Raw genomic sequence first — 25,816 nt, forward strand, 5'->3', positions numbered from 1 at the left:
AAAGGGCGATTCTCCAATGGTCAGTCATCAAAGCCACATTCAAGAGATTGCCTCCAGTGTGCTGCTCAGTGTTGCAGTGCTGTAATCAAACAAGAAATCTTCTAATAATGCTGTCAACTTGCTGGAAAAATAATTCAAAAAAAAAAAGACAACATTTTTGAAAACAGAGGGATCAATGATGTGGAGGCGTATGGAAATCTTCTCTGAAGAGTCCAGTCCCAAAATGGGTCCAAAAGTCTACAACACGGCGTATTCCCAGGTGGTCACCCAGCCAGGTACTGACGCCGCCCAACAGGGACTTGACTTCGGTGATCGGACGAGAACGGTACGTTCCCTGTGGTGTGGTCGTAGACGAAAGAAACACTCAAACCTTGCCCAATTGCTTGGACTCTCTTTTAAGTCTCTTAGAAGGAAGGCCTTTAATTGCTGTTGTGATGAATTTCCAATTACGTCTCGGCTACTTAACCCAGAGATTCCAAAGCCAGCTAAGACTTCAAATCACAAAAGGGCGATTCTCCAATGGTCAGTCATCAAAGCCACATTCAAGAGATTGCCTCCAGTGTGCTGCTCAGTGTTGCAGTGCTGTAATCAAACAAGAAAATCTTCTAATATGCTGTCAACTTGCTGGAAAAATAATTCAAAAAAAAAAAAGACAACATTTTGAAAACAGAGGGATCAATGATGTGGAGGCGTATGGAAATCTTCTCTGAAGAGTCCAGTCCAAAATGGGTCCAAAAGTCTACAACACGGCGTATTCCCAGGTGGTCACCCAGCCAGGTACTGACGCCGCCCAACAGGACTTGACTTCGGTGATCGGACGAGAACCGGTACGTTCCCTGTTGGTGTGGTCGTAGACGAAAGAACAACTCAAACCTTGCCCAATTGCTTGGACTCTCTTTTAAGTCTCTTAGAAGGAAGGCCTTTAATTGCTGTTGTGATGAATTTCCAATTACGTCTCGGCTACTTAACCCAGAGATTCCAAAGCCAGCTAAGACTTCAAATCACAAAAGGGCGATTCTCCAATGGTCAGTCATCAAAGCCACATTCAAGAGATTGCCTCCAGTGTGCTGCTCAGTGTTGCAGTGCTGTAATCAAACAAGAAAATCTTCTAATATGCTGTCAACTTGCTGGAAAAATAATTCAAAAAAAAAAGACAACATTTTGAAAACAGAGGGATCAATGATGTGGAGGCGTATGGAAATCTTCTCTGAAGAGTCCAGTCCCAAAATGGGTCCAAAAGTCTACAAACACGGCGTATTCCCAGGTGGTCACCCAGCCAGGTACTGACGCCGCCCAACAGGACTTGACTTCGGTGATCGGACGAGAACCGGTACGTTCCCTGTGGTGTGGTCGTAGACGAAAGAAACAACTCAAACCTTGCCCAATTGCTTGGACTCTCTTTTAAGTCTCTTAGAAGGAAGGCCTTTAATTGCTGTTGTGATGAATTTCCAATTACGTCTCGGCTACTTAACCCAGAGATTCCAAAGCCAGCTAAGACTTCAAATCACAAAAGGGCGATTCTCCAATGGTCAGTCATCAAAGCCACATTCAAGAGATTGCCTCCAGTGTGCTGCTCAGTGTTGCAGTGCTGTAATCAAACAAGAAAATCTTCTAATATGCTGTCAACTTGCTGGAAAAATAATTCAAAAAAAAAGACAACATTTTGAAAACAGAGGGATCAATGATGTGGGAGGCGTATGGAAATCTTCTCTGAAGAGTCCAGTCCCAAAATGGGTCCAAAAGTCTACAACACGGCGTATTCCCAGGTGGTCACCCAGCCAGGTACTGACGCCGCCCAACAGGACTTGACTTCGGTGATCGGACGAGAACCGGTACGTTCCCTGTGGTGTGGTCGTAGACGAAAGAAACAACTCAAACCTTGCCCAATTGCTTGGACTCTCTTTTAAGTCTCTTAGAAGGAAGGCCTTTAATTGCTGTTGTGATGAATTTCCAATTACGTCTCGGCTACTTAACCCAGAGATTCCAAAGCCAGCTAAGACTTCAAATCACAAAAGGGCGATTCTCCAATGGTCAGTCATCAAAGCCACATTCAAGAGATTGCCTCCAGTGTGCTGCTCAGTGTTGCAGTGCTGTAATCAAACAAGAAAATCTTCTAATATGCTGTCAACTTGCTGGAAAAATAATTCAAAAAAAAAAAAGACAACATTTTGAAAACAGAGGGATCAATGATGTGGAGGCGTATGGAAATCTTCTCTGAAGAGTCCAGTCCCAAAATGGGTCAAAAGTCTACAACACGGCGTATTCCCAGGTGGTCACCCAGCCAGGTACTGACGCCGCCCAACAGGACTTGACTTCGGTGATCGGACGAGAACCGGTACGTTCCCTGTGGTGTGGTCGTAGACGAAAGAAACAACTCAAACCTTGCCCAATTGCTTGGACTCTCTTTTAAGTCTCTTAGAAGGAAGGCCTTTAATTGCTGTTGTGATGAATTTCCAATTACGTCTCGGCTACTTAACCCAGAGATTCCAAAGCCAGCTAAGACTTCAAATCACAAAAGGGCGATTCTCCAATGGTCAGTCATCAAAGCCACATTCAAGAGATTGCCTCCAGTGTGCTGCTCAGTGTTGCAGTGCTGTAATCAAACAAGAAAATCTTCTAATATGCTGTCAACTTGCTGGAAAAATAATTCAAAAAAAAAAAAGACAACATTTTGAAAACAGAGGGATCAATGATGTGGAGGCGTATGGAAATCTTCTCTGAAGAGTCCAGTCCCAAAATGGGTCCAAAAGTCTACAACACGGCGTATTCCCAGGTGGTCACCCAGCCAGGTACTGACGCCGCCCAACAGGACTTGACTTCGGTGATCGGACGAGAACCGGTACGTTCCCTGTGGTGTGGTCGTAGACGAAAGAAACAACTCAAACCTTGCCCAATTGCTTGGACTCTCTTTTAAGTCTCTTAGAAGGAAGGCCTTTAATTGCTGTTGTGATGAATTTCCAATTACGTCTCGGCTACTTAACCCAGAGATTCCAAAGCCAGCTAAGACTTCAAATCACAAAAGGGCGATTCTCCAATGGTCAGTCATCAAAGCCACATTCAAGAGATTGCCTCCAGTGTGCTGCTCAGTGTTGCAGTGCTGTAATCAAACAAGAAAATCTTCTAATATGCTGTCACTTGCTGGAAAAATAATTCAAAAAAAAAAAGACAACATTTTGAAAACAGAGGGATCAATGATGTGGAGGCGTATGGAAATCTTCTCTGAAGAGTCCAGTCCCAAAATGGGTCCAAAAGTCTACAACACGGCGTATTCCCAGGTGGTCACCCAGCCAGGTACTGACGCCGCCCAACAGGACTTGACTTCGGTGATCGGACGAGAACCGGTACGTTCCCTGTGGTGTGGTCGTAGACGAAAGAAACAACTCAAACCTTGCCCAATTGCTTGGACTCTCTTTTAAGTCTCTTAGAAGGAAGGCCTTTAATTGCTGTTGTGATGAATTTCCAATTACGTCTCGGCTACTTAACCCAGAGATTCCAAAGCCAGCTAAGACTTCAAATCACAAAAGGGCGATTCTCCAATGGTCAGTCATCAAAGCCACATTCAAGAGATTGCCTCCAGTGTGCTGCTCAGTGTTGCAGTGCTGTAATCAAACAAGAAAATCTTCTAATATGCTGTCAACTTGCTGGAAAAATAATTCCAAAAAAAAAAAGACAACATTTTGAAAACAGAGGGATCAATGATGTGGAGGCGTATGGAAATCTTCTCTGAAGAGTCCAGTCCCAAAATGGGTCCAAAAGTCTACAACACGGCGTATTCCCAGGTGGTCACCCAGCCAGGTACTGACGCCGCCCAACAGGACTTGACTTCGGTGATCGGACGAGAACCGGTACGTTCCCTGTGGTGTGGTCGTAGACGAAAGAAACAACTCAAACCTTGCCCAATTGCTTGGACTCTCTTTTAAGTCTCTTAGAAGGAAGGCCTTTAATTGCTGTTGTGATGAATTTCCAATTACGTCTCGGCTACTTAACCCAGAGATTCCAAAGCCAGCTAAGACTTCAAATCACAAAAGGGCGATTCTCCAATGGTCAGTCATCAAAGCCACATTCAAGAGATTGCCTCCAGTGTGCTGCTCAGTGTTGCAGTGCTGTAATCAAACAAGAAAATCTTCTAATATGCTGTCAACTTGCTGGAAAAATAATTCCAAAAAAAAAAAGACAACATTTTGAAAACAGAGGGATCAATGATGTGGAGGCGTATGGAAATCTTCTCTGAAGAGTCCAGTCCCAAAATGGTCCAAAAGTCTACAACACGGCGTATTCCCAGGTGGTCACCCAGCCAGGTACTGACGCCGCCCAACAGGACTTGACTTCGGTGATCGGACGAGAACCGGTACGTTCCCTGTGGTGTGGTCGTAGACGAAAGAAACAACTCAAACCTTGCCCAATTGCTTGGACTCTCTTTTAAGTCTCTTAGAAGGAAGGCCTTTAATTGCTGTTGTGATGAATTTCCAATTACGTCTCGGCTACTTAACCCAGAGATTCCAAAGCCAGCTAAGACTTCAAATCACAAAAGGGCGATTCTCCAATGGTCAGTCATCAAAGCCACATTCAAGAGATTGCCTCCAGTGTGCTGCTCAGTGTTGCAGTGCTGTAATCAAACAAGAAAATCTTCTAATATGCTGTCAACTTGCTGGAAAAATAATTCAAAAAAAAAAAGACAACATTTTGAAAACAGAGGGATCAATGATGTGGAGGCGTATGGAAATCTTCTCTGAAGAGTCCAGTCCCAAAATGGGTCCAAAAGTCTACAACACGGCGTATTCCCAGGTGGTCACCCAGCCAGGTACTGACGCCGCCCAACAGGACTTGACTTCGGTGATCGGACGAGAACCGGTACGTTCCCTGTGGTGTGGTCGTAGACGAAAGAAACAACTCAAACCTTGCCCAATTGCTTGGACTCTCTTTTAAGTCTCTTAGAAGGAAGGCCTTTAATTGCTGTTGTGATGAATTTCCAATTACGTCTCGGCTACTTAACCCAGAGATTCCAAAGCCAGCTAAGACTTCAAATCACAAAAGGGCGATTCTCCAATGGTCAGTCATCAAAGCCACATTCAAGAGATTGCCTCCAGTGTGCTGCTCAGTGTTGCAGTGCTGTAATCAAACAAGAAAATCTTCTAATATGCTGTCAACTTGCTGGAAAAATAATTCAAAAAAAAAAAGACAACATTTTGAAAACAGAGGGATCAATGATGTGGAGGCGTATGGAAATCTTCTCTGAAGAGTCCAGTCCCAAAATGGGTCCAAAAGTCTACAACACGGCGTATTCCCAGGTGGTCACCCAGCCAGGTACTGACGCCGCCCAACAGGACTTGACTTCGGTGATCGGACGAGAACCGGTACGTTCCCTGTGGTGTGGTCGTAGACGAAAGAAACAACTCAAACCTTGCCCAATTGCTTGGACTCTCTTTTAAGTCTCTTAGAAGGAAGGCCTTTAATTGCTGTTGTGATGAATTTCCAATTACGTCTCGGCTACTTAACCCAGAGATTCCAAAGCCAGCTAAGACTTCAAATCACAAAAGGGCGATTCTCCAATGGTCAGTCATCAAAGCCACATTCAAGAGATTGCCTCCAGTGTGCTGCTCAGTGTTGCAGTGCTGTAATCAAACAAGAAAATCTTCTAATATGCTGTCAACTTGCTGGAAAAATAATTCCAAAAAAAAAAAGACAACATTTTGAAAACAGAGGGATCAATGATGTGGAGGCGTATGGAAATCTTCTCTGAAGAGTCCAGTCCCAAAATGGGTCCAAAAGTCTACAACACGGCGTATTCCCAGGTGGTCACCCAGCCAGGTACTGACGCCGCCCAACAGGACTTGACTTCGGTGATCGGACGAGAACCGGTACGTTCCCTGTGGTGTGGTCGTAGACGAAAGAAACAACTCAAACCTTGCCCAATTGCTTGGACTCTCTTTTAAGTCTCTTAGAAGGAAGGCCTTTAATTGCTGTTGTGATGAATTTCCAATTACGTCTCGGCTACTTAACCCAGAGATTCCAAAGCCAGCTAAGACTTCAAATCACAAAAGGGCGATTCTCCAATGGTCAGTCATCAAAGCCACATTCAAGAGATTGCCTCCAGTGTGCTGCTCAGTGTTGCAGTGCTGTAATCAAACAAGAAAATCTTCTAATATGCTGTCAACTTGCTGGAAAAATAATTCCAAAAAAAAAAAGACAACATTTTGAAAACAGAGGGATCAATGATGTGGAGGCGTATGGAAATCTTCTCTGAAGAGTCCAGTCCCAAAATGGGTCCAAAAGTCTACAACACGGCGTATTCCCAGGTGGTCACCCAGCCAGGTACTGACGCCGCCCAACAGGACTTGACTTCGGTGATCGGACGAGAACCGGTACGTTCCCTGTGGTGTGGTCGTAGACGAAAGAAACAACTCAAACCTTGCCCAATTGCTTGGACTCTCTTTTAAGTCTCTTAGAAGGAAGGCCTTTAATTGCTGTTGTGATGAATTTCCAATTACGTCTCGGCTACTTAACCCAGAGATTCCAAAGCCAGCTAAGACTTCAAATCACAAAAGGGCGATTCTCCAATGGTCAGTCATCAAAGCCACATTCAAGAGATTGCCTCCAGTGTGCTGCTCAGTGTTGCAGTGCTGTAATCAAACAAGAAAATCTTCTAATATGCTGTCAACTTGCTGGAAAAATAATTCCAAAAAAAAAAAGACAACATTTTGAAAACAGAGGGATCAATGATGTGGAGGCGTATGGAAATCTTCTCTGAAGAGTCCAGTCCCAAAATGGGTCCAAAAGTCTACAACACGGCGTATTCCCAGGTGGTCACCCAGCCAGGTACTGACGCCGCCCAACAGGACTTGACTTCGGTGATCGGACGAGAACCGGTACGTTCCCTGTGGTGTGGTCGTAGACGAAAGAAACAACTCAAACCTTGCCCAATTGCTTGGACTCTCTTTTAAGTCTCTTAGAAGGAAGGCCTTTAATTGCTGTTGTGATGAATTTCCAATTACGTCTCGGCTACTTAACCCAGAGATTCCAAAGCCAGCTAAGACTTCAAATCACAAAAGGGCGATTCTCCAATGGTCAGTCATCAAAGCCACATTCAAGAGATTGCCTCCAGTGTGCTGCTCAGTGTTGCAGTGCTGTAATCAAACAAGAAAATCTTCTAATATGCTGTCAACTTGCTGGAAAAATAATTCCAAAAAAAAAAAGACAACATTTTGAAAACAGAGGGATCAATGATGTGGAGGCGTATGGAAATCTTCTCTGAAGAGTCCAGTCCCAAAATGGGTCCAAAAGTCTACAACACGGCGTATTCCCAGGTGGTCACCCAGCCAGGTACTGACGCCGCCCAACAGGACTTGACTTCGGTGATCGGGCGAGAACCGGTACGTTCCCTGTGGTGTGGTCGTAGACGAAAGAAACAACTCAAACCTTGCCCAATTGCTTGGACTCTCTTTTAAGTCTCTTAGAAGGAAGGCCTTTAATTGCTGTTGTGATGAATTTCCAATTACGTCTCGGCTACTTAACCCAGAGATTCCAAAGCCAGCTAAGACTTCAAATCACAAAAGGGCGATTCTCCAATGGTCAGTCATCAAAGCCACATTCAAGAGATTGCCTCCAGTGTGCTGCTCAGTGTTGCAGTGCTGTAATCAAACAAGAAAATCTTCTAATATGCTGTCAACTTGCTGGAAAAATAATTCCAAAAAAAAAAAGACAACATTTTGAAAACAGAGGGATCAATGATGTGGAGGCGTATGGAAATCTTCTCTGAAGAGTCCAGTCCCAAAATGGCTCCAAAAGTCTACAACACGGCGTATTCCCAGGTGGTCACCCAGCCAGGTACTGACGCCGCCCAACAGGACTTGACTTCGGTGATCGGACGAGAACCGGTACGTTCCCTGTGGTGTGGTCGTAGACGAAAGAAACAACTCAAACCTTGCCCAATTGCTTGGACTCTCTTTTAAGTCTCTTAGAAGGAAGGCCTTTAATTGCTGTTGTCATGAATTTCCAATTACGTCTCGGCTACTTAACCCAGAGATTCCAAAGCCAGCTAAGCAAATCACAAAAGGCGATTCTCCAATGGTCAGTCATCAAAGCCACATTCAAGAGATTGCCTCCAGTGTGCTGCTCAGTGTTGCAGTGCTGTAATCAAACAAGAAAATCTTCTAATATGCTGTCAACTTGCTGGAAAAATAATTCCAAAAAAAAAAAAGACAACATTTTGAAAACAGAGGGATCAATGATGTGGAGGCGTATGGAAATCTTCTCTGAAGAGTCCAGTCCCAAAATGGGTCCAAAAGTCTACAACACGGCGTATTCCCAGGTGGTCACCCAGCCAGGTACTGACGCCGCCCAACAGGACTTGACTTCGGTGATCGGACGAGAACCGGTACGTTCCCTGTGGTGTGGTCGTAGACGAAAGAAACAACTCAAACCTTGCCCAATTGCTTGGACTCTCTTTTAAGTCTCTTAGAAGGAAGGCCTTAATTGCTGTTGTGATGAATTTCCAATTACGTCTCGGCTACTTAACCCAGAGATTCCAAAGCCAGCTAAGACTTCAAATCACAAAAGGGCGATTCTCCAATGGTCAGTCATCAAAGCCACATTCAAGAGATTGCCTCCAGTGTGCTGCTCAGTGTTGCAGTGCTGTAATCAAACAAGAAAATCTTCTAATATGCTGTCAACTTGCTGGAAAAATAATTCCAAAAAAAAAAAGACAACAATTTTGAAAACAGAGGGATCAATGATGTGGAGGCGTATGGAAATCTTCTCTGAAGAGTCCAGTCCCAAAATGGCTCCAAAGTCTACAACACGGCGTATTCCCAGGTGTCACCCAGCCAGGTACTGACGCCGCCCAACAGGACTTGACTTCGGTGATCGGACGAGAACGGGTACGTTCCCTGTGGTGTGGTCGTAGACGAAAGAAACAACTCAAACTTGCCCAATTGCTTGGACTCTCTTTTAAGTCTCTTAGAAGGAAGGCCTTTAATTGCTGTTGTGATGAATTTCCAATTACGTCTCGGCTACTTAACCCAGAGATTCCAAAGCCAGCTAAGACTTCAAATCACAAAAGGGCGATTCTCCAATGGTCAGTCATCAAAGCACATTCAAGAGATTGCCTCCAGTGTGCTGCTCAGTGTTGCAGTGCTGTAATCAAACAAGAAAATCTTCTAATATGCTGTCAACTTGCTGGAAAATAATTCCAAAAAAAAAAAGACAACATTTTGAAAACAGAGGGATCAATGATGTGGAGGCGTATGGAAATCTTCTCTGAAGAGTCCAGTCCCAAAATGGCTCCAAAAGTCTACAACACGGCGTATTCCCAGGTGGTCACCCAGCCAGGTACTGACGCCGCCCAACAGGACTTGACTTCGGTGATCGGACGAGAACCGTACGTTCCCTGTGGTGTGGTCGTAGACGAAAGAAACAACTCAAACCTTGCCCAATTGCTTGGACTCTCTTTTAAGTCTCTTAGAAGGAAGGCCTTTAATTGCTGTTGTGATGAATTTCCAATTACGTCTCGGCTACTTAACCCAGAGATTCCAAAGCCAGCTAAGACTTCAAATCACAAAAGGGCGATTCTCCAATGGTCAGTCATCAAAGCCACATTCAAGAGATTGCCTCCAGTGTGCTGCTCAGTGTTGCAGTGCTGTAATCAAACAAGAAAATCTTCTAATATGCTGTCAACTTGCTGGAAAAATAATTCCAAAAAAAAAAAGACAACATTTTGAAAACAGAGGGATCAATGATGTGGAGGCGTATGGAAATCTTCTCTGAAGAGTCCAGTCCAAAATGGGTCCAAAAGTCTACAACACGGCGTATTCCCAGGTGGTCACCCAGCCAGGTACTGACGCCGCCCAACAGGACTTGACTTCGGTGATCGGACGAGAACCGGTACGTTCCCTGTGGTGTGGTCGTAGACGAAAGAACAACTCAAACCTTGCCCAATTGCTTGGACTCTCTTTTAAGTCTCTTAGAAGGAAGGCCTTTTAATTGCTGTTGTGATGAATTTCCAATTACGTCTCGGCTACTTACCCAGAGATTCCAAAGCCAGCTAAGACTTCAAATCACAAAAGGGCGATTCTCCAATGGTCAGTCATCAAAGCCACATTCAAGAGATTGCCTCCAGTGTGCTGCTCAGTGTTGCAGTGCTGTAATCAAACAAGAAAATCTTCTAATATGCTGTCAACTTGCTGGAAAAATAATTCCAAAAAAAAAAGACAACATTTTGAAAACAGAGGGATCAATGATGTGGAGGCGTATGGAAATCTTCTCTGAAGAGTCAGTCCCAAAATGGCTCCAAAAGTCTACAACACGCGTATTCCCAGGTGGTCACCCAGCCAGGTACTGACGCCGCCCAACAGGACTTGACTTCGGTGATCGGACGAGAACCGGTACGTTCCCTGTGGTGTGGTCGTAGACGAAAGAAACAACTCAAACCTTGCCCAATTGCTTGGACTCTCTTTTAAGTCTCTTAGAAGGAAGGCCTTTAATTGCTGTTGTGATGAATTTCCAATTACGTCTCGGCTACTTAACCCAGAGATTCCAAAGCCAGCTAAGACTTCAAATCACAAAAGGGCGATTCTCCAATGGTCAGTCATCAAAGCCACATTCAAGAGATTGCCTCCAGTGTGCTGCTCAGTGTTGCAGTGCTGTAATCAAACAAGAAAATCTTCTAATATGCTGTCAACTTGCTGGAAAAATAATTCCAAAAAAAAAAAGACAACATTTTGAAAACAGAGGGATCAATGATGTGGAGGCGTATGGAAATCTTCTCTGAAGAGTCCAGTCCCAAAATGGCTCCAAAAGTCTACAACACGGCGTATTCCCAGGTGGTCACCCAGCCAGGTACTGACGCCGCCCAACAGGACTTGACTTCGGTGATCGGACGAGAACCGGTACGTTCCCTGTGGTGTGGTCGTAGACGAAAGAAACAACTCAAACCTTGCCCAATTGCTTGGACTCTCTTTTAAGTCTCTTAGAAGGAAGGCCTTTAATTGCTGTTGTGATGAATTTCCAATTACGTCTCGGCTACTTAACCCAGAGATTCCAAAGCCAGCTAAGACTTCAAATCACAAAAGGGCGATTCTCCAATGGTCAGTCATCAAAGCCACATTCAAGAGATTGCCTCCAGTGTGCTGCTCAGTGTTGCAGTGCTGTAATCAAACAAGAAAATCTTCTAATATGCTGTCAACTTGCTGGAAAAATAATTCCAAAAAAAAAAAGACAACATTTTGAAAACAGAGGGATCAATGATGTGGAGGCGTATGGAAATCTTCTCTGAAGAGTCCAGTCCCAAAATGGCTCCAAAAGTCTACAACACGGCGTATTCCCAGGTGGTCACCCAGCCAGGTACTGACGCCGCCCAACAGGACTTGACTTCGGTGATCGGACGAGAACCGGTACGTTCCCTGTGGTGTGGTCGTAGACGAAAGAAACAACTCAAACCTTGCCCAATTGCTTGGACTCTCTTTTAAGTCTCTTAGAAGGAAGGCCTTTAATTGCTGTTGTGATGAATTTCCAATTACGTCTCGGCTACTTAACCCAGAGATTCCAAAGCCAGCTAAGACTTCAAATCACAAAAGGGCGATTCTCCAATGGTCAGTCATCAAAGCCACATCAAGAGATTGCCTCCAGTGTGCTGCTCAGTGTTGCAGTGCTGTAATCAAACAAGAAAATCTTCTAATATGCTGTCAACTTGCTGGAAAAATAATTCCAAAAAAAAAAAAGACAACATTTTGAAAACAGAGGGATCAATGATGTGGAGGCGTATGGAAATCTTCTCTGAAGAGTCCAGTCCCAAAATGGCTCCAAAAGTCTACAACACGGCGTATTCCCAGGTGGTCACCCAGCCAGGTACTGACGCCGCCCAACAGGACTTGACTTCGGTGATCGGACGAGAACCGGTACGTTCCCTGTGGTGTGGTCGTAGACGAAAGAAACAACTCAAACCTTGCCCAATTGCTTGGACTCTCTTTTAAGTCTCTTAGAAGGAAGGCCTTTAATTGCTGTTGTGATGAATTTCCAATTACGTCTCGGCTACTTAACCCAGAGATTCCAAAGCCAGCTAAGACTTCAAATCACAAAAGGGCGATTCTCCAATGGTCAGTCATCAAAGCCACATTCAAGAGATTGCCTCCAGTGTGCTGCTCAGTGTTGCAGTGCTGTAATCAAACAAGAAAATCTTCTAATATGCTGTCAACTTGCTGGAAAAATAATTCCAAAAAAAAAAAGACAACATTTTGAAAACAGAGGGATCAATGATGTGGAGGCGTATGGAAATCTTCTCTGAAGAGTCCAGTCCCAAAATGGGTCCAAAAGTCTACAACACGGCGTATTCCCAGGTGGTCACCCAGCCAGGTACTGACGCCGCCCAACAGGACTTGACTTCGGTGATCGGACGAGAACCGGTACGTTCCCTGTGGTGTGGTCGTAGACGAAAGAAACAACTCAAACCTTGCCCAATTGCTTGGACTCTCTTTTAAGTCTCTTAGAAGGAAGGCCTTTAATTGCTGTTGTGATGAATTTCCAATTACGTCTCGGCTACTTAACCCAGAGATTCCAAAGCCAGCTAAGACTTCAAATCACAAAAGGGCGATTCTCCAATGGTCAGTCATCAAAGCCACATTCAAGAGATTGCCTCCAGTGTGCTGCTCAGTGTTGCAGTGCTGTAATCAAACAAGAAAATCTTCTAATATGCTGTCAACTTGCTGGAAAAATAATTCCAAAAAAAAAAAGACAACATTTTGAAAACAGAGGGATCAATGATGTGGAGGCGTATGGAAATCTTCTCTGAAGAGTCCAGTCCCAAAATGGGTCCAAAAGTCTACAACACGGCGTATTCCCAGGTGGTCACCCAGCCAGGTACTGACGCCGCCCAACAGGACTTGACTTCGGTGATCGGACGAGAACCGGTACGTTCCCTGTGGTGTGGTCGTAGACGAAAGAAACAACTCAAACCTTGCCCAATTGCTTGGACTCTCTTTTAAGTCTCTTAGAAGGAAGGCCTTTAATTGCTGTTGTGATGAATTTCCAATTACGTCTCGGCTACTTAACCCAGAGATTCCAAAGCCAGCTAAGACTTCAAATCACAAAAGGGCGATTCTCCAATGGTCAGTCATCAAAGCCACATTCAAGAGATTGCCTCCAGTGTGCTGCTCAGTGTTGCAGTGCTGTAATCAAACAAGAAAATCTTCTAATATGCTGTCAACTTGCTGGAAAAATAATTCCAAAAAAAAAAAGACAACATTTTGAAAACAGAGGGATCAATGATGTGGAGGCGTATGGAAATCTTCTCTGAAGAGTCCAGTCCCAAAATGGGTCCAAAAGTCTACAACACGGCGTATTCCCAGGTGGTCACCCAGCCAGGTACTGACGCCGCCCAACAGGACTTGACTTCGGTGATCGGACGAGAACCGGTACGTTCCCTGTGGTGTGGTCGTAGACGAAAGAAACAACTCAAACCTTGCCCAATTGCTTGGACTCTCTTTTAAGTCTCTTAGAAGGAAGGCCTTTAATTGCTGTTGTGATGAATTTCCAATTACGTCTCGGCTACTTAACCCAGAGATTCCAAAGCCAGCTAAGACTTCAAATCACAAAAGGGCGATTCTCCAATGGTCAGTCATCAAAGCCACATTCAAGAGATTGCCTCCAGTGTGCTGCTCAGTGTTGCAGTGCTGTAATCAAACAAGAAAATCTTCTAATATGCTGTCAACTTGCTGGAAAAATAATTCCAAAAAAAAAAAGACAACATTTTGAAAACAGAGGGATCAATGATGTGGAGGCGTATGGAAATCTTCTCTGAAGAGTCCAGTCCCAAAATGGGTCCAAAAGTCTACAACACGGCGTATTCCCAGGTGGTCACCCAGCCAGGTACTGACGCCGCCCAACAGGACTTGACTTCGGTGATCGGACGAGAACCGGTACGTTCCCTGTGGTGTGGTCGTAGACGAAAGAAACAACTCAAACCTTGCCCAATTGCTTGGACTCTCTTTTAAGTCTCTTAGAAGGAAGGCCTTTAATTGCTGTTGTGATGAATTTCCAATTACGTCTCGGCTACTTAACCCAGAGATTCCAAAGCCAGCTAAGACTTCAAATCACAAAAGGGCGATTCTCCAATGGTCAGTCATCAAAGCCACATTCAAGAGATTGCCTCCAGTGTGCTGCTCAGTGTTGCAGTGCTGTAATCAAACAAGAAAATCTTCTAATATGCTGTCAACTTGCTGGAAAAATAATTCCAAAAAAAAAAAGACAACATTTTGAAAACAGAGGGATCAATGATGTGGAGGCGTATGGAAATCTTCTCTGAAGAGTCCAGTCCCAAAATGGGTCCAAAAGTCTACAACACGGCGTATTCCCAGGTGGTCACCCAGCCAGGTACTGACGCCGCCCAACAGGACTTGACTTCGGTGATCGGACGAGAACCGGTACGTTCCCTGTGGTGTGGTCGTAGACGAAAGAAACAACTCAAACCTTGCCCAATTGCTTGGACTCTCTTTTAAGTCTCTTAGAAGGAAGGCCTTTAATTGCTGTTGTGATGAATTTCCAATTACGTCTCGGCTACTTAACCCAGAGATTCCAAAGCCAGCTAAGACTTCAAATCACAAAAGGGCGATTCTCCAATGGTCAGTCATCAAAGCCACATTCAAGAGATTGCCTCCAGTGTGCTGCTCAGTGTTGCAGTGCTGTAATCAAACAAGAAAATCTTCTAATATGCTGTCAACTTGCTGGAAAAATAATTCCAAAAAAAAAAAGACAACATTTTGAAAACAGAGGGATCAATGATGTGGAGGCGTATGGAAATCTTCTCTGAAGAGTCCAGTCCCAAAATGGGTCCAAAAGTCTAAAACACGGCGTATTCCCAGGTGGTCACCCAGCCAGGTACTGACGCCGCCCAACAGGACTTGACTTCGGTGATCGGACGAGAACCGGTACGTTCCCTGTGGTGTGGTCGTAGACGAAAGAAACAACTCAAACCTTGCCCAATTGCTTGGACTCTCTTTTAAGTCTCTTAGAAGGAAGGCCTTTAATTGCTGTTGTGATGAATTTCCAATTACGTCTCGGCTACTTAACCCAGAGATTCCAAAGCCAGCTAAGACTTCAAATCACAAAAGGGCGATTCTCCAATGGTCAGTCATCAAAGCCACATTCAAGAGATTGCCTCCAGTGTGCTGCTCAGTGTTGCAGTGCTGTAATCAAACAAGAAAATCTTCTAATATGCTGTCAACTTGCTGGAAAAATAATTCCAAAAAAAAAAAGACAACATTTTGAAAACAGAGGGATCAATGATGTGGAGGCGTATGGAAATCTTCTCTGAAGAGTCCAGTCCCAAAATGGGTCCAAAAGTCTACAACACGGCGTATTCCCAGGTGGTCACCCAGCCAGGTACTGACGCCGCCCAACAGGACTTGACTTCGGTGATCGGACGAGAACCGGTACGTTCCCTGTGGTGTGGTCGTAGACGAAAGAAACAACTCAAACCTTGCCCAATTGCTTGGACTCTCTTTTAAGTCTCTTAGAAGGAAGGCCTTTAATTGCTGTTGTGATGAATTTCCAATTACGTCTCGGCTACTTAACCCAGAGATTCCAAAGCCAGCTAAGACTTCAAATCACAAAAGGGCGATTCTCCAATGGTCAGTCATCAAAGCCACATTCAAGAGATTGCCTCCAGTGTGCTGCTCAGTGTTGCAGTGCTGTAATCAAACAAGAAAATCTTCTAATATGCTGTCAACTTGCTGGAAAAATAATTCCAAAAAAAAAAAGACAACATTTTGAAAACAGAGGGATCAATGATGTGGAGGCGTATGGAAATCTTCTCTGAAGAGTCCAGTCCCAAAATGGGTCCAAAAGTCTACAACACGGCGTATTCCCAGGTGGTCACCCAGCCAGGTACTGACGCCGCCCAACAGGACTTGACTTCGGTGATCGGACGAGAACCGGTACGTTCCCTGTGGTGTGGTCGTAGACGAAAGAAACAACTCAAACCTTGCCCAATTGCTTGGACTCTCTTTTAAGTCTCTTAGAAGGAAGGCCTTTAATTGCTGTTGTGATGAATTTCCAATTACGTCTCGGCTACTTAACCCAGAGATTCCAAAGCCAGCTAAGACTTCAAATCACAAAAGGGCGATTCTCCAATGGTCAGTCATCAAAGCCACATTCAAGAGATTGCCTCCAGTGTGCTGCTCAGTGTTGCAGTGCTGTAATCAAACAAGAAAATCTTCTAATATGCTGTCAACTTGCTGGAAAAATAATTCCAAAAAAAAAAAGACAACATTTTGAAAACAGAGGGATCAATGATGTGGAGGCGTATGGAAATCTTCTCTGAAGAGTCCAGTCCCAAAATGGGTCCAAAAGTCTACAACACGGCGTATTCCCAGGTGGTCACCCAGCCAGGTACTGACGCCGCCCAACAGGACTTGACTTCGGTGATCGGACGAGAACCGGTACGTTCCCTGTGGTGTGGTCGTAGACGAAAGAAACAACTCAAACCTTGCCCAATTGCTTGGACTCTCTTTTAAGTCTCTTAGAAGGAAGGCCTTTAATTGCTGTTGTGATGAATTTCCAATTACGTCTCGGCTACTTAACCCAGAGATTCCAAAGCCAGCTAAGACTTCAAATCACAAAAGGGCGATTCTCCAATGGTCAGTCATCAAAGCCACATTCAAGAGATTGCCTCCAGTGTGCTGCTCAGTGTTGCAGTGCTGTAATCAAACAAGAAAATCTTCTAATATGCTGTCAACTTGCTGGAAAAATAATTCCAAAAAAAAAAAGACAACATTTTGAAAACAGAGGGATCAATGATGTGGAGGCGTATGGAAATCTTCTCTGAAGAGTCCAGTCCCAAAATGGGTCCAAAAGTCTACAACACGGCGTATTCCCAGGTGGTCACCCAGCCAGGTACTGACGCCGCCCAACAGGACTTGACTTCGGTGATCGGACGAGAACCGGTACGTTCCCTGTGGTGTGGTCGTAGACGAAAGAAACAACTCAAACCTTGCCCAATTGCTTGGACTCTCTTTTAAGTCTCTTAGAAGGAAGGCCTTTAATTGCTGTTGTGATGAATTTCCAATTACGTCTCGGCTACTTAACCCAGAGATTCCAAAGCCAGCTAAGACTTCAAATCACAAAAGGGCGATTCTCCAATGGTCAGTCATCAAAGCCACATTCAAGAGATTGCCTCCAGTGTGCTGCTCAGTGTTGCAGTGCTGTAATCAAACAAGAAAATCTTCTAATATGCTGTCAACTTGCTGGAAAAATAATTCCAAAAAAAAAAAGACAACATTTTGAAAACAGAGGGATCAATGATGTGGAGGCGTATGGAAATCTTCTCTGAAGAGTCCAGTCCCAAAATGGGTCCAAAAGTCTACAACACGGCGTATTCCCAGGTGGTCACCCAGCCAGGTACTGACGCCGCCCAACAGGACTTGACTTCGGTGATCGGACGAGAACCGGTACGTTCCCTGTGGTGTGGTCGTAGACGAAAGAAACAACTCAAACCTTGCCCAATTGCTTGGACTCTCTTTTAAGTCTCTTAGAAGGAAGGCCTTTAATTGCTGTTGTGATGAATTTCCAATTACGTCTCGGCTACTTAACCCAGAGATTCCAAAGCCAGCTAAGACTTCAAATCACAAAAGGGCGATTCTCCAATGGTCAGTCATCAAAGCCACATTCAAGAGATTGCCTCCAGTGTGCTGCTCAGTGTTGCAGTGCTGTAATCAAACAAGAAAATCTTCTAATATGCTGTCAACTTGCTGGAAAAATAATTCCAAAAAAAAAAAGACAACATTTTGAAAACAGAGGGATCAATGATGTGGAGGCGTATGGAAATCTTCTCTGAAGAGTCCAGTCCCAAAATGGGTCCAAAAGTCTACAACACGGCGTATTCCCAGGTGGTCACCCAGCCAGGTACTGACGCCGCCCAACAGGACTTGACTTCGGTGATCGGACGAGAACCGGTACGTTCCCTGTGGTGTGGTCGTAGACGAAAGAAACAACTCAAACCTTGCCCAATTGCTTGGACTCTCTTTTAAGTCTCTTAGAAGGAAGGCCTTTAATTGCTGTTGTGATGAATTTCCAATTACGTCTCGGCTACTTAACCCAGAGATTCCAAAGCCAGCTAAGACTTCAAATCACAAAAGGGCGATTCTCCAATGGTCAGTCATCAAAGCCACATTCAAGAGATTGCCTCCAGTGTGCTGCTCAGTGTTGCAGTGCTGTAATCAAACAAGAAAATCTTCTAATATGCTGTCAACTTGCTGGAAAAATAATTCCAAAAAAAAAAAGACAACATTTTGAAAACAGAGGGATCAATGATGTGGAGGCGTATGGAAATCTTCTCTGAAGAGTCCAGTCCCAAAATGGGTCCAAAAGTCTACAACACGGCGTATTCCCAGGTGGTCACCCAGCCAGGTACTGACGCCGCCCAACAGGACTTGACTTCGGTGATCGGACGAGAACCGGTACGTTCCCTGTGGTGTGGTCGTAGACGAAAGAAACAACTCAAACCTTGCCCAATTGCTTGGACTCTCTTTTAAGTCTCTTAGAAGGAAGGCCTTTAATTGCTGTTGTGATGAATTTCCAATTACGTCTCGGCTACTTAACCCAGAGATTCCAAAGCCAGCTAAGACTTCAAATCACAAAAGGGCGATTCTCCAATGGTCAGTCATCAAAGCCACATTCAAGAGATTGCCTCCAGTGTGCTGCTCAGTGTTGCAGTGCTGTAATCAAACAAGAAAATCTTCTAATATGCTGTCAACTTGCTGGAAAAATAATTCCAAAAAAAAAAAGACAACATTTTGAAAACAGAGGGATCAATGATGTGGAGGCGTATGGAAATCTTCTCTGAAGAGTCCAGTCCCAAAATGGGTCCAAAAGTCTACAACACGGCGTATTCCCAGGTGGTCACCCAGCCAGGTACTGACGCCGCCCAACAGGACTTGACTTCGGTGATCGGACGAGAACCGGTACGTTCCCTGTGGTGTGGTCGTAGACGAAAGAAACAACTCAAACCTTGCCCAATTGCTTGGACTCTCTTTTAAGTCTCTTAGAAGGAAGGCCTTTAATTGCTGTTGTGATGAATTTCCAATTACGTCTCGGCTACTTAACCCAGAGATTCCAAAGCCAGCTAAGACTTCAAATCACAAAAGGGCGATTCTCCAATGGTCAGTCATCAAAGCCACATTCAAGAGATTGCCTCCAGTGTGCTGCTCAGTGTTGCAGTGCTGTAATCAAACAAGAAAATCTTCTAATATGCTGTCAACTTGCTGGAAAAATAATTCCAAAAAAAAAAAGACAACATTTTGAAAACAGAGGGATCAATGATGTGGAGGCGTATGGAAATCTTCTCTGAAGAGTCCAGTCCCAAAATGGGTCCAAAAGTCTACAACACGGCGTATTCCCAGGTGGTCACCCAGCCAGGTACTGACGCCGCCCAACAGGACTTGACTTCGGTGATCGGACGAGAACCGGTACGTTCCCTGTGGTGTGGTCGTAGACGAAAGAAACAACTCAAACCTTGCCCAATTGCTTGGACTCTCTTTTAAGTCTCTTAGAAGGAAGGCCTTTAATTGCTGTTGTGATGAATTTCCAATTACGTCTCGGCTACTTAACCCAGAGATTCCAAAGCCAGCTAAGACTTCAAATCACAAAAGGGCGATTCTCCAATGGTCAGTCATCAAAGCCACATTCAAGAGATTGCCTCCAGTGTGCTGCTCAGTGTTGCAGTGCTGTAATCAAACAAGAAAATCTTCTAATATGCTGTCAACTTGCTGGAAAAATAATTCCAAAAAAAAAAAGACAACATTTTGAAAACAGAGGGATCAATGATGTGGAGGCGTATGGAAATCTTCTCTGAAGAGTCCAGTCCCAAAATGGGTCCAAAAGTCTACAACACGGCGTATTCCCAGGTGGTCACCCAGCCAGGTACTGACGCCGCCCAACAGGACTTGACTTCGGTGATCGGACGAGAACCGGTACGTTCCCTGTGGTGTGGTCGTAGACGAAAGAAACAACTCAAACCTTGCCCAATTGCTTGGACTCTCTTTTAAGTCTCTTAGAAGGAAGGCCTTTAATTGCTGTTGTGATGAATTTCCAATTACGTCTCGGCTACTTAACCCAGAGATTCCAAAGCCAGCTAAGACTTCAAATCACAAAAGGGCGATTCTCCAATGGTCAGTCATCAAAGCCACATTCAAGAGATTGCCTCCAGTGTGCTGCTCAGTGTTGCAGTGCTGTAATCAAACAAGAAAATCTTCTAATATGCTGTCAACTTGCTGGAAAAATAATTCCAAAAAAAAAAAGACAACATTTTGAAAACAGAGGGATCAATGATGTGGAGGCGTATGGAAATCTTCTCTGAAGAGTCCAGTCCCAAAATGGGTCCAAAAGTCTACAACACGGCGTATTCCCAGGTGGTCACCCAGCCAGGTACTGACGCCGCCCAACTCGGTGATCGGACGAAAACCGGTACGTTCCCTGTGGTGTGGTCGTAGACGAAAGAAACAACTCAAACCTTGCCCAATTGCTTGGACTCTCTTTTAAGTCTCTTAGAAGGAAGGCCTTTAATTGCTGTTGTGATGAATTTCCAATTACGTCTCGGCTACTTAACCCAGAGATTCCAAAGCCAGCTAAGACTTCAAATCACAAAAGGGCGATTCTCCAATGGTCAGTCATCAAAGCCACATTCAAGAGATTGCCTCCAGTGTGCTGCTCAGTGTTGCAGTGCTGTAATCAAACAAGAAAATCTTCTAATATGCTGTCAACTTGCTGGAAAAATAATTCCAAAAAAAAAAAGACAACATTTTGAAAACAGAGGGATCAATGATGTGGAGGCGTATGGAAATCTTCTCTGAAGAGTCCAGTCCCAAAATGGGTCCAAAAGTCTACAACACGGCGTATTCCCAGGTGGTCACCCAGCCAGGTACTGACGCCGCCCAACAGGACTTGACTTCGGTGATCGGACGAGAACCGGTACGTTCCCTGTGGTGTGGTCGTAGACGAAAGAAACAACTCAAACCTTGCCCAATTGCTTGGACTCTCTTTTAAGTCTCTTAGAAGGAAGGCCTTTAATTGCTGTTGTGATGAATTTCCAATTACGTCTCGGCTACTTAACCCAGAGATTCCAAAGCCAGCTAAGACTACAAATCACAAAAGGGCGATTCTCCAATGGTCAGTCATCAAAGCCACATTCAAGAGATTGCCTCCAGTGTGCTGCTCAGTGTTGCAGTGCTGTAATCAAACAAGAAAATCTTCTAATATGCTGTCAACTTGCTGGAAAAATAATTCCAAAAAAAAAAAGACAACATTTTGAAAACAGAGGGATCAATGATGTGGAGGCGTATGGAAATCTTCTCTGAAGAGTCCAGTCCCAAAATGGGTCCAAAAGTCTACAACACGGCGTATTCCCAGGTGGTCACCCAGCCAGGTACTGACGCCGCCCAACAGGACTTGACTTCGGTGATCGGACGAGAACCGGTACGTTCCCTGTGGTGTGGTCGTAGACGAAAGAAACAACTCAAACCTTGCCCAATTGCTTGGACTCTCTTTTAAGTCTCTTAGAAGGAAGGCCTTTAATTGCTGTTGTGATGAATTTCCAATTACGTCTCGGCTACTTAACCCAGAGATTCCAAAGCCAGCTAAGACTTCAAATCACAAAAGGGCGATTCTCCAATGGTCAGTCATCAAAGCCACATTCAAGAGATTGCCTCCAGTGTGCTGCTCAGTGTTGCAGTGCTGTAATCAAACAAGAAAATCTTCTAATATGCTGTCAACTTGCTGGAAAAATAATTCCAAAAAAAAAAAGACAACATTTTGAAAACAGAGGGATCAATGATGTGGAGGCGTATGGAAATCTTCTCTGAAGAGTCCAGTCCCAAAATGGGTCCAAAAGTCTACAACACGGCGTATTCCCAGGTGGTCACCCAGCCAGGTACTGACGCCGCCCAACAGGACTTGACTTCGGTGATCGGACGAGAACCGGTACGTTCCCTGTGGTGTGGTCGTAGACGAAAGAAACAACTCAAACCTTGCCCAATTGCTTGGACTCTCTTTTAAGTCTCTTAGAAGGAAGGCCTTTAATTGCTGTTGTGATGAATTTCCAATTACGTCTCGGCTACTTAACCCAGAGATTCCAAAGCCAGCTAAGACTTCAAATCACAAAAGGGCGATTCTCCAATGGTCAGTCATCAAAGCCACATTCAAGAGATTGCCTCCAGTGTGCTGCTCAGTGTTGCAGTGCTGTAATCAAACAAGAAAATCTTCTAATATGCTGTCAACTTGCTGGAAAAATAATTCCAAAAAAAAAAAGACAACATTTTGAAAACAGAGGGATCAATGATGTGGAGGCGTATGGAAATCTTCTCTGAAGAGTCCAGTCCCAAAATGGGTCCAAAAGTCTACAACACGGCGTATTCCCAGGTGGTCACCCAGCCAGGTACTGACGCCGCCCAACAGGACTTGACTTCGGTGATCGGACGAGAACCGGTACGTTCCCTGTGGTGTGGTCGTAGACGAAAGAAACAACTCAAACCTTGCCCAATTGCTTGGACTCTCTTTTAAGTCTCTTAGAAGGAAGGCCTTTAATTGCTGTTGTGATGAATTTCCAATTACGTCTCGGCTACTTAACCCAGAGATTCCAAAGCCAGCTAAGACTTCAAATCACAAAAGGGCGATTCTCCAATGGTCAGTCATCAAAGCCACATTCAAGAGATTGCCTCCAGTGTGCTGCTCAGTGTTGCAGTGCTGTAATCAAACAAGAAAATCTTCTAATATGCTGTCAACTTGCTGGAAAAATAATTCCAAAAAAAAAAAGACAACATTTTGAAAACAGAGGGATCAATGATGTGGAGGCGTATGGAAATCTTCTCTGAAGAGTCCAGTCCCAAAATGGGTCCAAAAGTCTACAACACGGCGTATTCCCAGGTGGTCACCCAGCCAGGTACTGACGCCGCCCAACAGGACTTGACTTCGGTGATCGGACGAGAACCGGTACGTTCCCTGTGGTGTGGTCGTAGACGAAAGAAACAACTCAAACCTTGCCCAATTGCTTGGACTCTCTTTTAAGTCTCTTAGAAGGAAGGCCTTTAATTGCTGTTGTGATGAATTTCCAATTACGTCTCGGCTACTTAACCCAGAGATTCCAAAGCCAGCTAAGACTTCAAATCACAAAAGGGCGATTCTCCAATGGTCAGTCATCAAAGCCACATTCAAGAGATTGCCTCCAGTGTGCTGCTCAGTGTTGCAGTGCTGTAATCAAACAAGAAAATCTTCTAATATGCTGTCAACTTGCTGGAAAAATAATTCCAAAAAAAAAAAGACAACATTTTGAAAACAGAGGGATCAATGATGTGGAGGCGTATGGAAATCTTCTCTGAAGAGTCCAGTCCCAAAATGGGTCCAAAAGTCTACAACACGGCGTATTCCCAGGTGGTCACCCAGCCAGGTACTGACGCCGCCCAACAGGACTTGACTTCGGTGATCGGACGAGAACCGGTACGTTCCCTGTGGTGTGGTCGTAGACGAAAGAAACAACTCAAACCTTGCCCAATTGCTTGGACTCTCTTTTAAGTCTCTTAGAAGGAAGGCCTTTAATTGCTGTTGTGATGAATTTCCAATTACGTCTCGGCTACTTAACCCAGAGATTCCAAAGCCAGCTAAGACTTCAAATCACAAAAGGGCGATTCTCCAATGGTCAGTCATCAAAGCCACATTCAAGAGATTGCCTCCAGTGTGCTGCTCAGTGTTGCAGTGCTGTAATCAAACAAGAAAATCTTCTAATATGCTGTCAACTTGCTGGAAAAATAATTCCAAAAAAAAAAAGACAACATTTTGAAAACAGAGGGATCAATGATGTGGAGGCGTATGGAAATCTTCTCTGAAGAGTCCAGTCCCAAAATGGGTCCAAAAGTCTACAACACGGCGTATTCCCAGGTGGTCACCCAGCCAGGTACTGACGCCGCCCAACAGGACTTGACTTCGGTGATCGGACGAGAACCGGTACGTTCCCTGTGGTGTGGTCGTAGACGAAAGAAACAACTCAAACCTTGCCCAATTGCTTGGACTCTCTTTTAAGTCTCTTAGAAGGAAGGCCTTTAATTGCTGTTGTGATGAATTTCCAATTACGTCTCGGCTACTTAACCCAGAGATTCCAAAGCCAGCTAAGACTTCAAATCACAAAAGGGCGATTCTCCAATGGTCAGTCATCAAAGCCACATTCAAGAGATTGCCTCCAGTGTGCTGCTCAGTGTTGCAGTGCTGTAATCAAACAAGAAAATCTTCTAATATGCTGTCAACTTGCTGGAAAAATAATTCCAAAAAAAAAAAGACAACATTTTGAAAACAGAGGGATCAATGATGTGGAGGCGTATGGAAATCTTCTCTGAAGAGTCCAGTCCCAAAATGGGTCCAAAAGTCTACAACACGGCGTATTCCCAGGTGGTCACCCAGCCAGGTACTGACGCCGCCCAACAGGACTTGACTTCGGTGATCGGACGAGAACCGGTACGTTCCCTGTGGTGTGGTCGTAGACGAAAGAAACAACTCAAACCTTGCCCAATTGCTTGGACTCTCTTTTAAGTCTCTTAGAAGGAAGGCCTTTAATTGCTGTTGTGATGAATTTCCAATTACGTCTCGGCTACTTAACCCAGAGATTCCAAAGCCAGCTAAGACTTCAAATCACAAAAGGGCGATTCTCCAATGGTCAGTCATCAAAGCCACATTCAAGAGATTGCCTCCAGTGTGCTGCTCAGTGTTGCAGTGCTGTAATCAAACAAGAAAATCTTCTAATATGCTGTCAACTTGCTGGAAAAATAATTCCAAAAAAAAAAAGACAACATTTTGAAAACAGAGGGATCAATGATGTGGAGGCGTATGGAAATCTTCTCTGAAGAGTCCAGTCCCAAAATGGGTCCAAAAGTCTACAACACGGCGTATTCCCAGGTGGTCACCCAGCCAGGTACTGACGCCGCCCAACAGGACTTGACTTCGGTGATCGGACGAGAACCGGTACGTTCCCTGTGGTGTGGTCGTAGACGAAAGAAACAACTCAAACCTTGCCCAATTGCTTGGACTCTCTTTTAAGTCTCTTAGAAGGAAGGCCTTTAATTGCTGTTGTGATGAATTTCCAATTACGTCTCGGCTACTTAACCCAGAGATTCCAAAGCCAGCTAAGACTTCAAATCACAAAAGGGCGATTCTCCAATGGTCAGTCATCAAAGCCACATTCAAGAGATTGCCTCCAGTGTGCTGCTCAGTGTTGCAGTGCTGTAATCAAACAAGAAAATCTTCTAATATGCTGTCAACTTGCTGGAAAAATAATTCCAAAAAAAAAAAGACAACATTTTGAAAACAGAGGGATCAATGATGTGGAGGCGTATGGAAATCTTCTCTGAAGAGTCCAGTCCCAAAATGGGTCCAAAAGTCTACAACACGGCGTATTCCCAGGTGGTCACCCAGCCAGGTACTGACGCCGCCCAACAGGACTTGACTTCGGTGATCGGACGAGAACCGGTACGTTCCCTGTGGTGTGGTCGTAGACGAAAGAAACAACTCAAACCTTGCCCAATTGCTTGGACTCTCTTTTAAGTCTCTTAGAAGGAAGGCCTTTAATTGCTGTTGTGATGAATTTCCAATTACGTCTCGGCTACTTAACCCAGAGATTCCAAAGCCAGCTAAGACTTCAAATCACAAAAGGGCGATTCTCCAATGGTCAGTCATCAAAGCCACATTCAAGAGATTGCCTCCAGTGTGCTGCTCAGTGTTGCAGTGCTGTAATCAAACAAGAAAATCTTCTAATATGCTGTCAACTTGCTGGAAAAATAATTCCAAAAAAAAAAAG

General features: G+C 44.6%; 47 non-coding genes and 3 pseudogenes across 47 annotated transcripts; all 50 read right to left on the bottom strand.

Annotated features, from left to right (window-relative positions):
• Window positions 1-234: 234 nt before the first annotated feature.
• Window positions 235-353, bottom strand: LOC145476133 (5S ribosomal RNA; annotated as a pseudogene).
• A 383-nt stretch (window positions 354-736) lies between these two features.
• On the bottom strand, window positions 737-856 carry LOC145476129 (5S ribosomal RNA). The gene has a single exon (XR_014046841.1). It is a non-coding gene; the product is annotated as a 5S ribosomal RNA (ribosomal RNA).
• A 382-nt stretch (window positions 857-1,238) lies between these two features.
• On the bottom strand, window positions 1,239-1,358 carry LOC145476130 (5S ribosomal RNA). The gene has a single exon (XR_014046842.1). It is a non-coding gene; the product is annotated as a 5S ribosomal RNA (ribosomal RNA).
• A 383-nt stretch (window positions 1,359-1,741) lies between these two features.
• On the bottom strand, window positions 1,742-1,860 carry LOC145476121 (5S ribosomal RNA). The gene has a single exon (XR_014046833.1). It is a non-coding gene; the product is annotated as a 5S ribosomal RNA (ribosomal RNA).
• A 384-nt stretch (window positions 1,861-2,244) lies between these two features.
• LOC145476145 (5S ribosomal RNA) lies at window positions 2,245-2,363 on the bottom strand. The gene has a single exon (XR_014046853.1). It is a non-coding gene; the product is annotated as a 5S ribosomal RNA (ribosomal RNA).
• A 385-nt stretch (window positions 2,364-2,748) lies between these two features.
• Window positions 2,749-2,867, bottom strand: LOC145476157 (5S ribosomal RNA). Its single transcript, XR_014046864.1, has one exon. It is a non-coding gene; the product is annotated as a 5S ribosomal RNA (ribosomal RNA).
• Window positions 2,868-3,250: 383 nt separating this feature from the next.
• LOC145476169 (5S ribosomal RNA) lies at window positions 3,251-3,369 on the bottom strand. Its single transcript, XR_014046875.1, has one exon. It is a non-coding gene; the product is annotated as a 5S ribosomal RNA (ribosomal RNA).
• A 385-nt stretch (window positions 3,370-3,754) lies between these two features.
• Window positions 3,755-3,873, bottom strand: LOC145476181 (5S ribosomal RNA). The gene has a single exon (XR_014046886.1). It is a non-coding gene; the product is annotated as a 5S ribosomal RNA (ribosomal RNA).
• Window positions 3,874-4,257: 384 nt separating this feature from the next.
• Window positions 4,258-4,376, bottom strand: LOC145476127 (5S ribosomal RNA). The gene has a single exon (XR_014046839.1). It is a non-coding gene; the product is annotated as a 5S ribosomal RNA (ribosomal RNA).
• Window positions 4,377-4,760: 384 nt separating this feature from the next.
• Window positions 4,761-4,879, bottom strand: LOC145476135 (5S ribosomal RNA). The gene has a single exon (XR_014046844.1). It is a non-coding gene; the product is annotated as a 5S ribosomal RNA (ribosomal RNA).
• Window positions 4,880-5,263: 384 nt separating this feature from the next.
• On the bottom strand, window positions 5,264-5,382 carry LOC145476136 (5S ribosomal RNA). Its single transcript, XR_014046845.1, has one exon. It is a non-coding gene; the product is annotated as a 5S ribosomal RNA (ribosomal RNA).
• Window positions 5,383-5,767: 385 nt separating this feature from the next.
• LOC145476137 (5S ribosomal RNA) lies at window positions 5,768-5,886 on the bottom strand. The gene has a single exon (XR_014046846.1). It is a non-coding gene; the product is annotated as a 5S ribosomal RNA (ribosomal RNA).
• Window positions 5,887-6,271: 385 nt separating this feature from the next.
• LOC145476138 (5S ribosomal RNA) lies at window positions 6,272-6,390 on the bottom strand. The gene has a single exon (XR_014046847.1). It is a non-coding gene; the product is annotated as a 5S ribosomal RNA (ribosomal RNA).
• Window positions 6,391-6,775: 385 nt separating this feature from the next.
• On the bottom strand, window positions 6,776-6,894 carry LOC145476139 (5S ribosomal RNA). The gene has a single exon (XR_014046848.1). It is a non-coding gene; the product is annotated as a 5S ribosomal RNA (ribosomal RNA).
• A 385-nt stretch (window positions 6,895-7,279) lies between these two features.
• LOC145476126 (5S ribosomal RNA) lies at window positions 7,280-7,398 on the bottom strand. Its single transcript, XR_014046838.1, has one exon. It is a non-coding gene; the product is annotated as a 5S ribosomal RNA (ribosomal RNA).
• Window positions 7,399-7,783: 385 nt separating this feature from the next.
• LOC145476140 (5S ribosomal RNA) lies at window positions 7,784-7,902 on the bottom strand. The gene has a single exon (XR_014046849.1). It is a non-coding gene; the product is annotated as a 5S ribosomal RNA (ribosomal RNA).
• A 381-nt stretch (window positions 7,903-8,283) lies between these two features.
• LOC145476141 (5S ribosomal RNA) lies at window positions 8,284-8,402 on the bottom strand. The gene has a single exon (XR_014046850.1). It is a non-coding gene; the product is annotated as a 5S ribosomal RNA (ribosomal RNA).
• Window positions 8,403-8,786: 384 nt separating this feature from the next.
• LOC145476134 (5S ribosomal RNA) lies at window positions 8,787-8,904 on the bottom strand (annotated as a pseudogene).
• Window positions 8,905-9,286: 382 nt separating this feature from the next.
• LOC145476132 (5S ribosomal RNA) lies at window positions 9,287-9,404 on the bottom strand (annotated as a pseudogene).
• A 384-nt stretch (window positions 9,405-9,788) lies between these two features.
• Window positions 9,789-9,907, bottom strand: LOC145476142 (5S ribosomal RNA). The gene has a single exon (XR_014046851.1). It is a non-coding gene; the product is annotated as a 5S ribosomal RNA (ribosomal RNA).
• Window positions 9,908-10,289: 382 nt separating this feature from the next.
• On the bottom strand, window positions 10,290-10,407 carry LOC145476128 (5S ribosomal RNA). Its single transcript, XR_014046840.1, has one exon. It is a non-coding gene; the product is annotated as a 5S ribosomal RNA (ribosomal RNA).
• A 385-nt stretch (window positions 10,408-10,792) lies between these two features.
• LOC145476144 (5S ribosomal RNA) lies at window positions 10,793-10,911 on the bottom strand. The gene has a single exon (XR_014046852.1). It is a non-coding gene; the product is annotated as a 5S ribosomal RNA (ribosomal RNA).
• A 385-nt stretch (window positions 10,912-11,296) lies between these two features.
• Window positions 11,297-11,415, bottom strand: LOC145476146 (5S ribosomal RNA). The gene has a single exon (XR_014046854.1). It is a non-coding gene; the product is annotated as a 5S ribosomal RNA (ribosomal RNA).
• Window positions 11,416-11,800: 385 nt separating this feature from the next.
• On the bottom strand, window positions 11,801-11,919 carry LOC145476147 (5S ribosomal RNA). The gene has a single exon (XR_014046855.1). It is a non-coding gene; the product is annotated as a 5S ribosomal RNA (ribosomal RNA).
• Window positions 11,920-12,304: 385 nt separating this feature from the next.
• Window positions 12,305-12,423, bottom strand: LOC145476148 (5S ribosomal RNA). The gene has a single exon (XR_014046856.1). It is a non-coding gene; the product is annotated as a 5S ribosomal RNA (ribosomal RNA).
• A 385-nt stretch (window positions 12,424-12,808) lies between these two features.
• On the bottom strand, window positions 12,809-12,927 carry LOC145476149 (5S ribosomal RNA). Its single transcript, XR_014046857.1, has one exon. It is a non-coding gene; the product is annotated as a 5S ribosomal RNA (ribosomal RNA).
• A 385-nt stretch (window positions 12,928-13,312) lies between these two features.
• Window positions 13,313-13,431, bottom strand: LOC145476150 (5S ribosomal RNA). The gene has a single exon (XR_014046858.1). It is a non-coding gene; the product is annotated as a 5S ribosomal RNA (ribosomal RNA).
• A 385-nt stretch (window positions 13,432-13,816) lies between these two features.
• Window positions 13,817-13,935, bottom strand: LOC145476151 (5S ribosomal RNA). The gene has a single exon (XR_014046859.1). It is a non-coding gene; the product is annotated as a 5S ribosomal RNA (ribosomal RNA).
• Window positions 13,936-14,320: 385 nt separating this feature from the next.
• LOC145476152 (5S ribosomal RNA) lies at window positions 14,321-14,439 on the bottom strand. Its single transcript, XR_014046860.1, has one exon. It is a non-coding gene; the product is annotated as a 5S ribosomal RNA (ribosomal RNA).
• A 385-nt stretch (window positions 14,440-14,824) lies between these two features.
• Window positions 14,825-14,943, bottom strand: LOC145476131 (5S ribosomal RNA). The gene has a single exon (XR_014046843.1). It is a non-coding gene; the product is annotated as a 5S ribosomal RNA (ribosomal RNA).
• A 385-nt stretch (window positions 14,944-15,328) lies between these two features.
• On the bottom strand, window positions 15,329-15,447 carry LOC145476153 (5S ribosomal RNA). Its single transcript, XR_014046861.1, has one exon. It is a non-coding gene; the product is annotated as a 5S ribosomal RNA (ribosomal RNA).
• A 385-nt stretch (window positions 15,448-15,832) lies between these two features.
• Window positions 15,833-15,951, bottom strand: LOC145476155 (5S ribosomal RNA). Its single transcript, XR_014046862.1, has one exon. It is a non-coding gene; the product is annotated as a 5S ribosomal RNA (ribosomal RNA).
• Window positions 15,952-16,336: 385 nt separating this feature from the next.
• LOC145476156 (5S ribosomal RNA) lies at window positions 16,337-16,455 on the bottom strand. The gene has a single exon (XR_014046863.1). It is a non-coding gene; the product is annotated as a 5S ribosomal RNA (ribosomal RNA).
• A 385-nt stretch (window positions 16,456-16,840) lies between these two features.
• LOC145476158 (5S ribosomal RNA) lies at window positions 16,841-16,959 on the bottom strand. Its single transcript, XR_014046865.1, has one exon. It is a non-coding gene; the product is annotated as a 5S ribosomal RNA (ribosomal RNA).
• A 385-nt stretch (window positions 16,960-17,344) lies between these two features.
• LOC145476159 (5S ribosomal RNA) lies at window positions 17,345-17,463 on the bottom strand. The gene has a single exon (XR_014046866.1). It is a non-coding gene; the product is annotated as a 5S ribosomal RNA (ribosomal RNA).
• A 385-nt stretch (window positions 17,464-17,848) lies between these two features.
• LOC145476161 (5S ribosomal RNA) lies at window positions 17,849-17,967 on the bottom strand. The gene has a single exon (XR_014046867.1). It is a non-coding gene; the product is annotated as a 5S ribosomal RNA (ribosomal RNA).
• Window positions 17,968-18,352: 385 nt separating this feature from the next.
• Window positions 18,353-18,471, bottom strand: LOC145476162 (5S ribosomal RNA). Its single transcript, XR_014046868.1, has one exon. It is a non-coding gene; the product is annotated as a 5S ribosomal RNA (ribosomal RNA).
• A 385-nt stretch (window positions 18,472-18,856) lies between these two features.
• Window positions 18,857-18,975, bottom strand: LOC145476163 (5S ribosomal RNA). The gene has a single exon (XR_014046869.1). It is a non-coding gene; the product is annotated as a 5S ribosomal RNA (ribosomal RNA).
• Window positions 18,976-19,360: 385 nt separating this feature from the next.
• Window positions 19,361-19,479, bottom strand: LOC145476164 (5S ribosomal RNA). Its single transcript, XR_014046870.1, has one exon. It is a non-coding gene; the product is annotated as a 5S ribosomal RNA (ribosomal RNA).
• Window positions 19,480-19,864: 385 nt separating this feature from the next.
• LOC145476165 (5S ribosomal RNA) lies at window positions 19,865-19,983 on the bottom strand. The gene has a single exon (XR_014046871.1). It is a non-coding gene; the product is annotated as a 5S ribosomal RNA (ribosomal RNA).
• Window positions 19,984-20,861: 878 nt separating this feature from the next.
• LOC145476166 (5S ribosomal RNA) lies at window positions 20,862-20,980 on the bottom strand. The gene has a single exon (XR_014046872.1). It is a non-coding gene; the product is annotated as a 5S ribosomal RNA (ribosomal RNA).
• Window positions 20,981-21,365: 385 nt separating this feature from the next.
• Window positions 21,366-21,484, bottom strand: LOC145476167 (5S ribosomal RNA). Its single transcript, XR_014046873.1, has one exon. It is a non-coding gene; the product is annotated as a 5S ribosomal RNA (ribosomal RNA).
• A 385-nt stretch (window positions 21,485-21,869) lies between these two features.
• On the bottom strand, window positions 21,870-21,988 carry LOC145476168 (5S ribosomal RNA). Its single transcript, XR_014046874.1, has one exon. It is a non-coding gene; the product is annotated as a 5S ribosomal RNA (ribosomal RNA).
• Window positions 21,989-22,373: 385 nt separating this feature from the next.
• On the bottom strand, window positions 22,374-22,492 carry LOC145476170 (5S ribosomal RNA). Its single transcript, XR_014046876.1, has one exon. It is a non-coding gene; the product is annotated as a 5S ribosomal RNA (ribosomal RNA).
• Window positions 22,493-22,877: 385 nt separating this feature from the next.
• Window positions 22,878-22,996, bottom strand: LOC145476171 (5S ribosomal RNA). Its single transcript, XR_014046877.1, has one exon. It is a non-coding gene; the product is annotated as a 5S ribosomal RNA (ribosomal RNA).
• Window positions 22,997-23,381: 385 nt separating this feature from the next.
• LOC145476172 (5S ribosomal RNA) lies at window positions 23,382-23,500 on the bottom strand. Its single transcript, XR_014046878.1, has one exon. It is a non-coding gene; the product is annotated as a 5S ribosomal RNA (ribosomal RNA).
• A 385-nt stretch (window positions 23,501-23,885) lies between these two features.
• Window positions 23,886-24,004, bottom strand: LOC145476173 (5S ribosomal RNA). Its single transcript, XR_014046879.1, has one exon. It is a non-coding gene; the product is annotated as a 5S ribosomal RNA (ribosomal RNA).
• Window positions 24,005-24,389: 385 nt separating this feature from the next.
• On the bottom strand, window positions 24,390-24,508 carry LOC145476174 (5S ribosomal RNA). The gene has a single exon (XR_014046880.1). It is a non-coding gene; the product is annotated as a 5S ribosomal RNA (ribosomal RNA).
• A 385-nt stretch (window positions 24,509-24,893) lies between these two features.
• LOC145476175 (5S ribosomal RNA) lies at window positions 24,894-25,012 on the bottom strand. Its single transcript, XR_014046881.1, has one exon. It is a non-coding gene; the product is annotated as a 5S ribosomal RNA (ribosomal RNA).
• Window positions 25,013-25,397: 385 nt separating this feature from the next.
• LOC145476177 (5S ribosomal RNA) lies at window positions 25,398-25,516 on the bottom strand. Its single transcript, XR_014046882.1, has one exon. It is a non-coding gene; the product is annotated as a 5S ribosomal RNA (ribosomal RNA).
• Window positions 25,517-25,816: the final 300 nt, after the last annotated feature.

This window comes from Orbicella franksi, unplaced genomic scaffold (genome assembly GCF_964199315.1).
Source record: "Orbicella franksi unplaced genomic scaffold, jaOrbFran1.1 SCAFFOLD_284, whole genome shotgun sequence".
NCBI classification, from domain to species: Eukaryota; Metazoa; Cnidaria; class Anthozoa; order Scleractinia; family Merulinidae; genus Orbicella; species Orbicella franksi.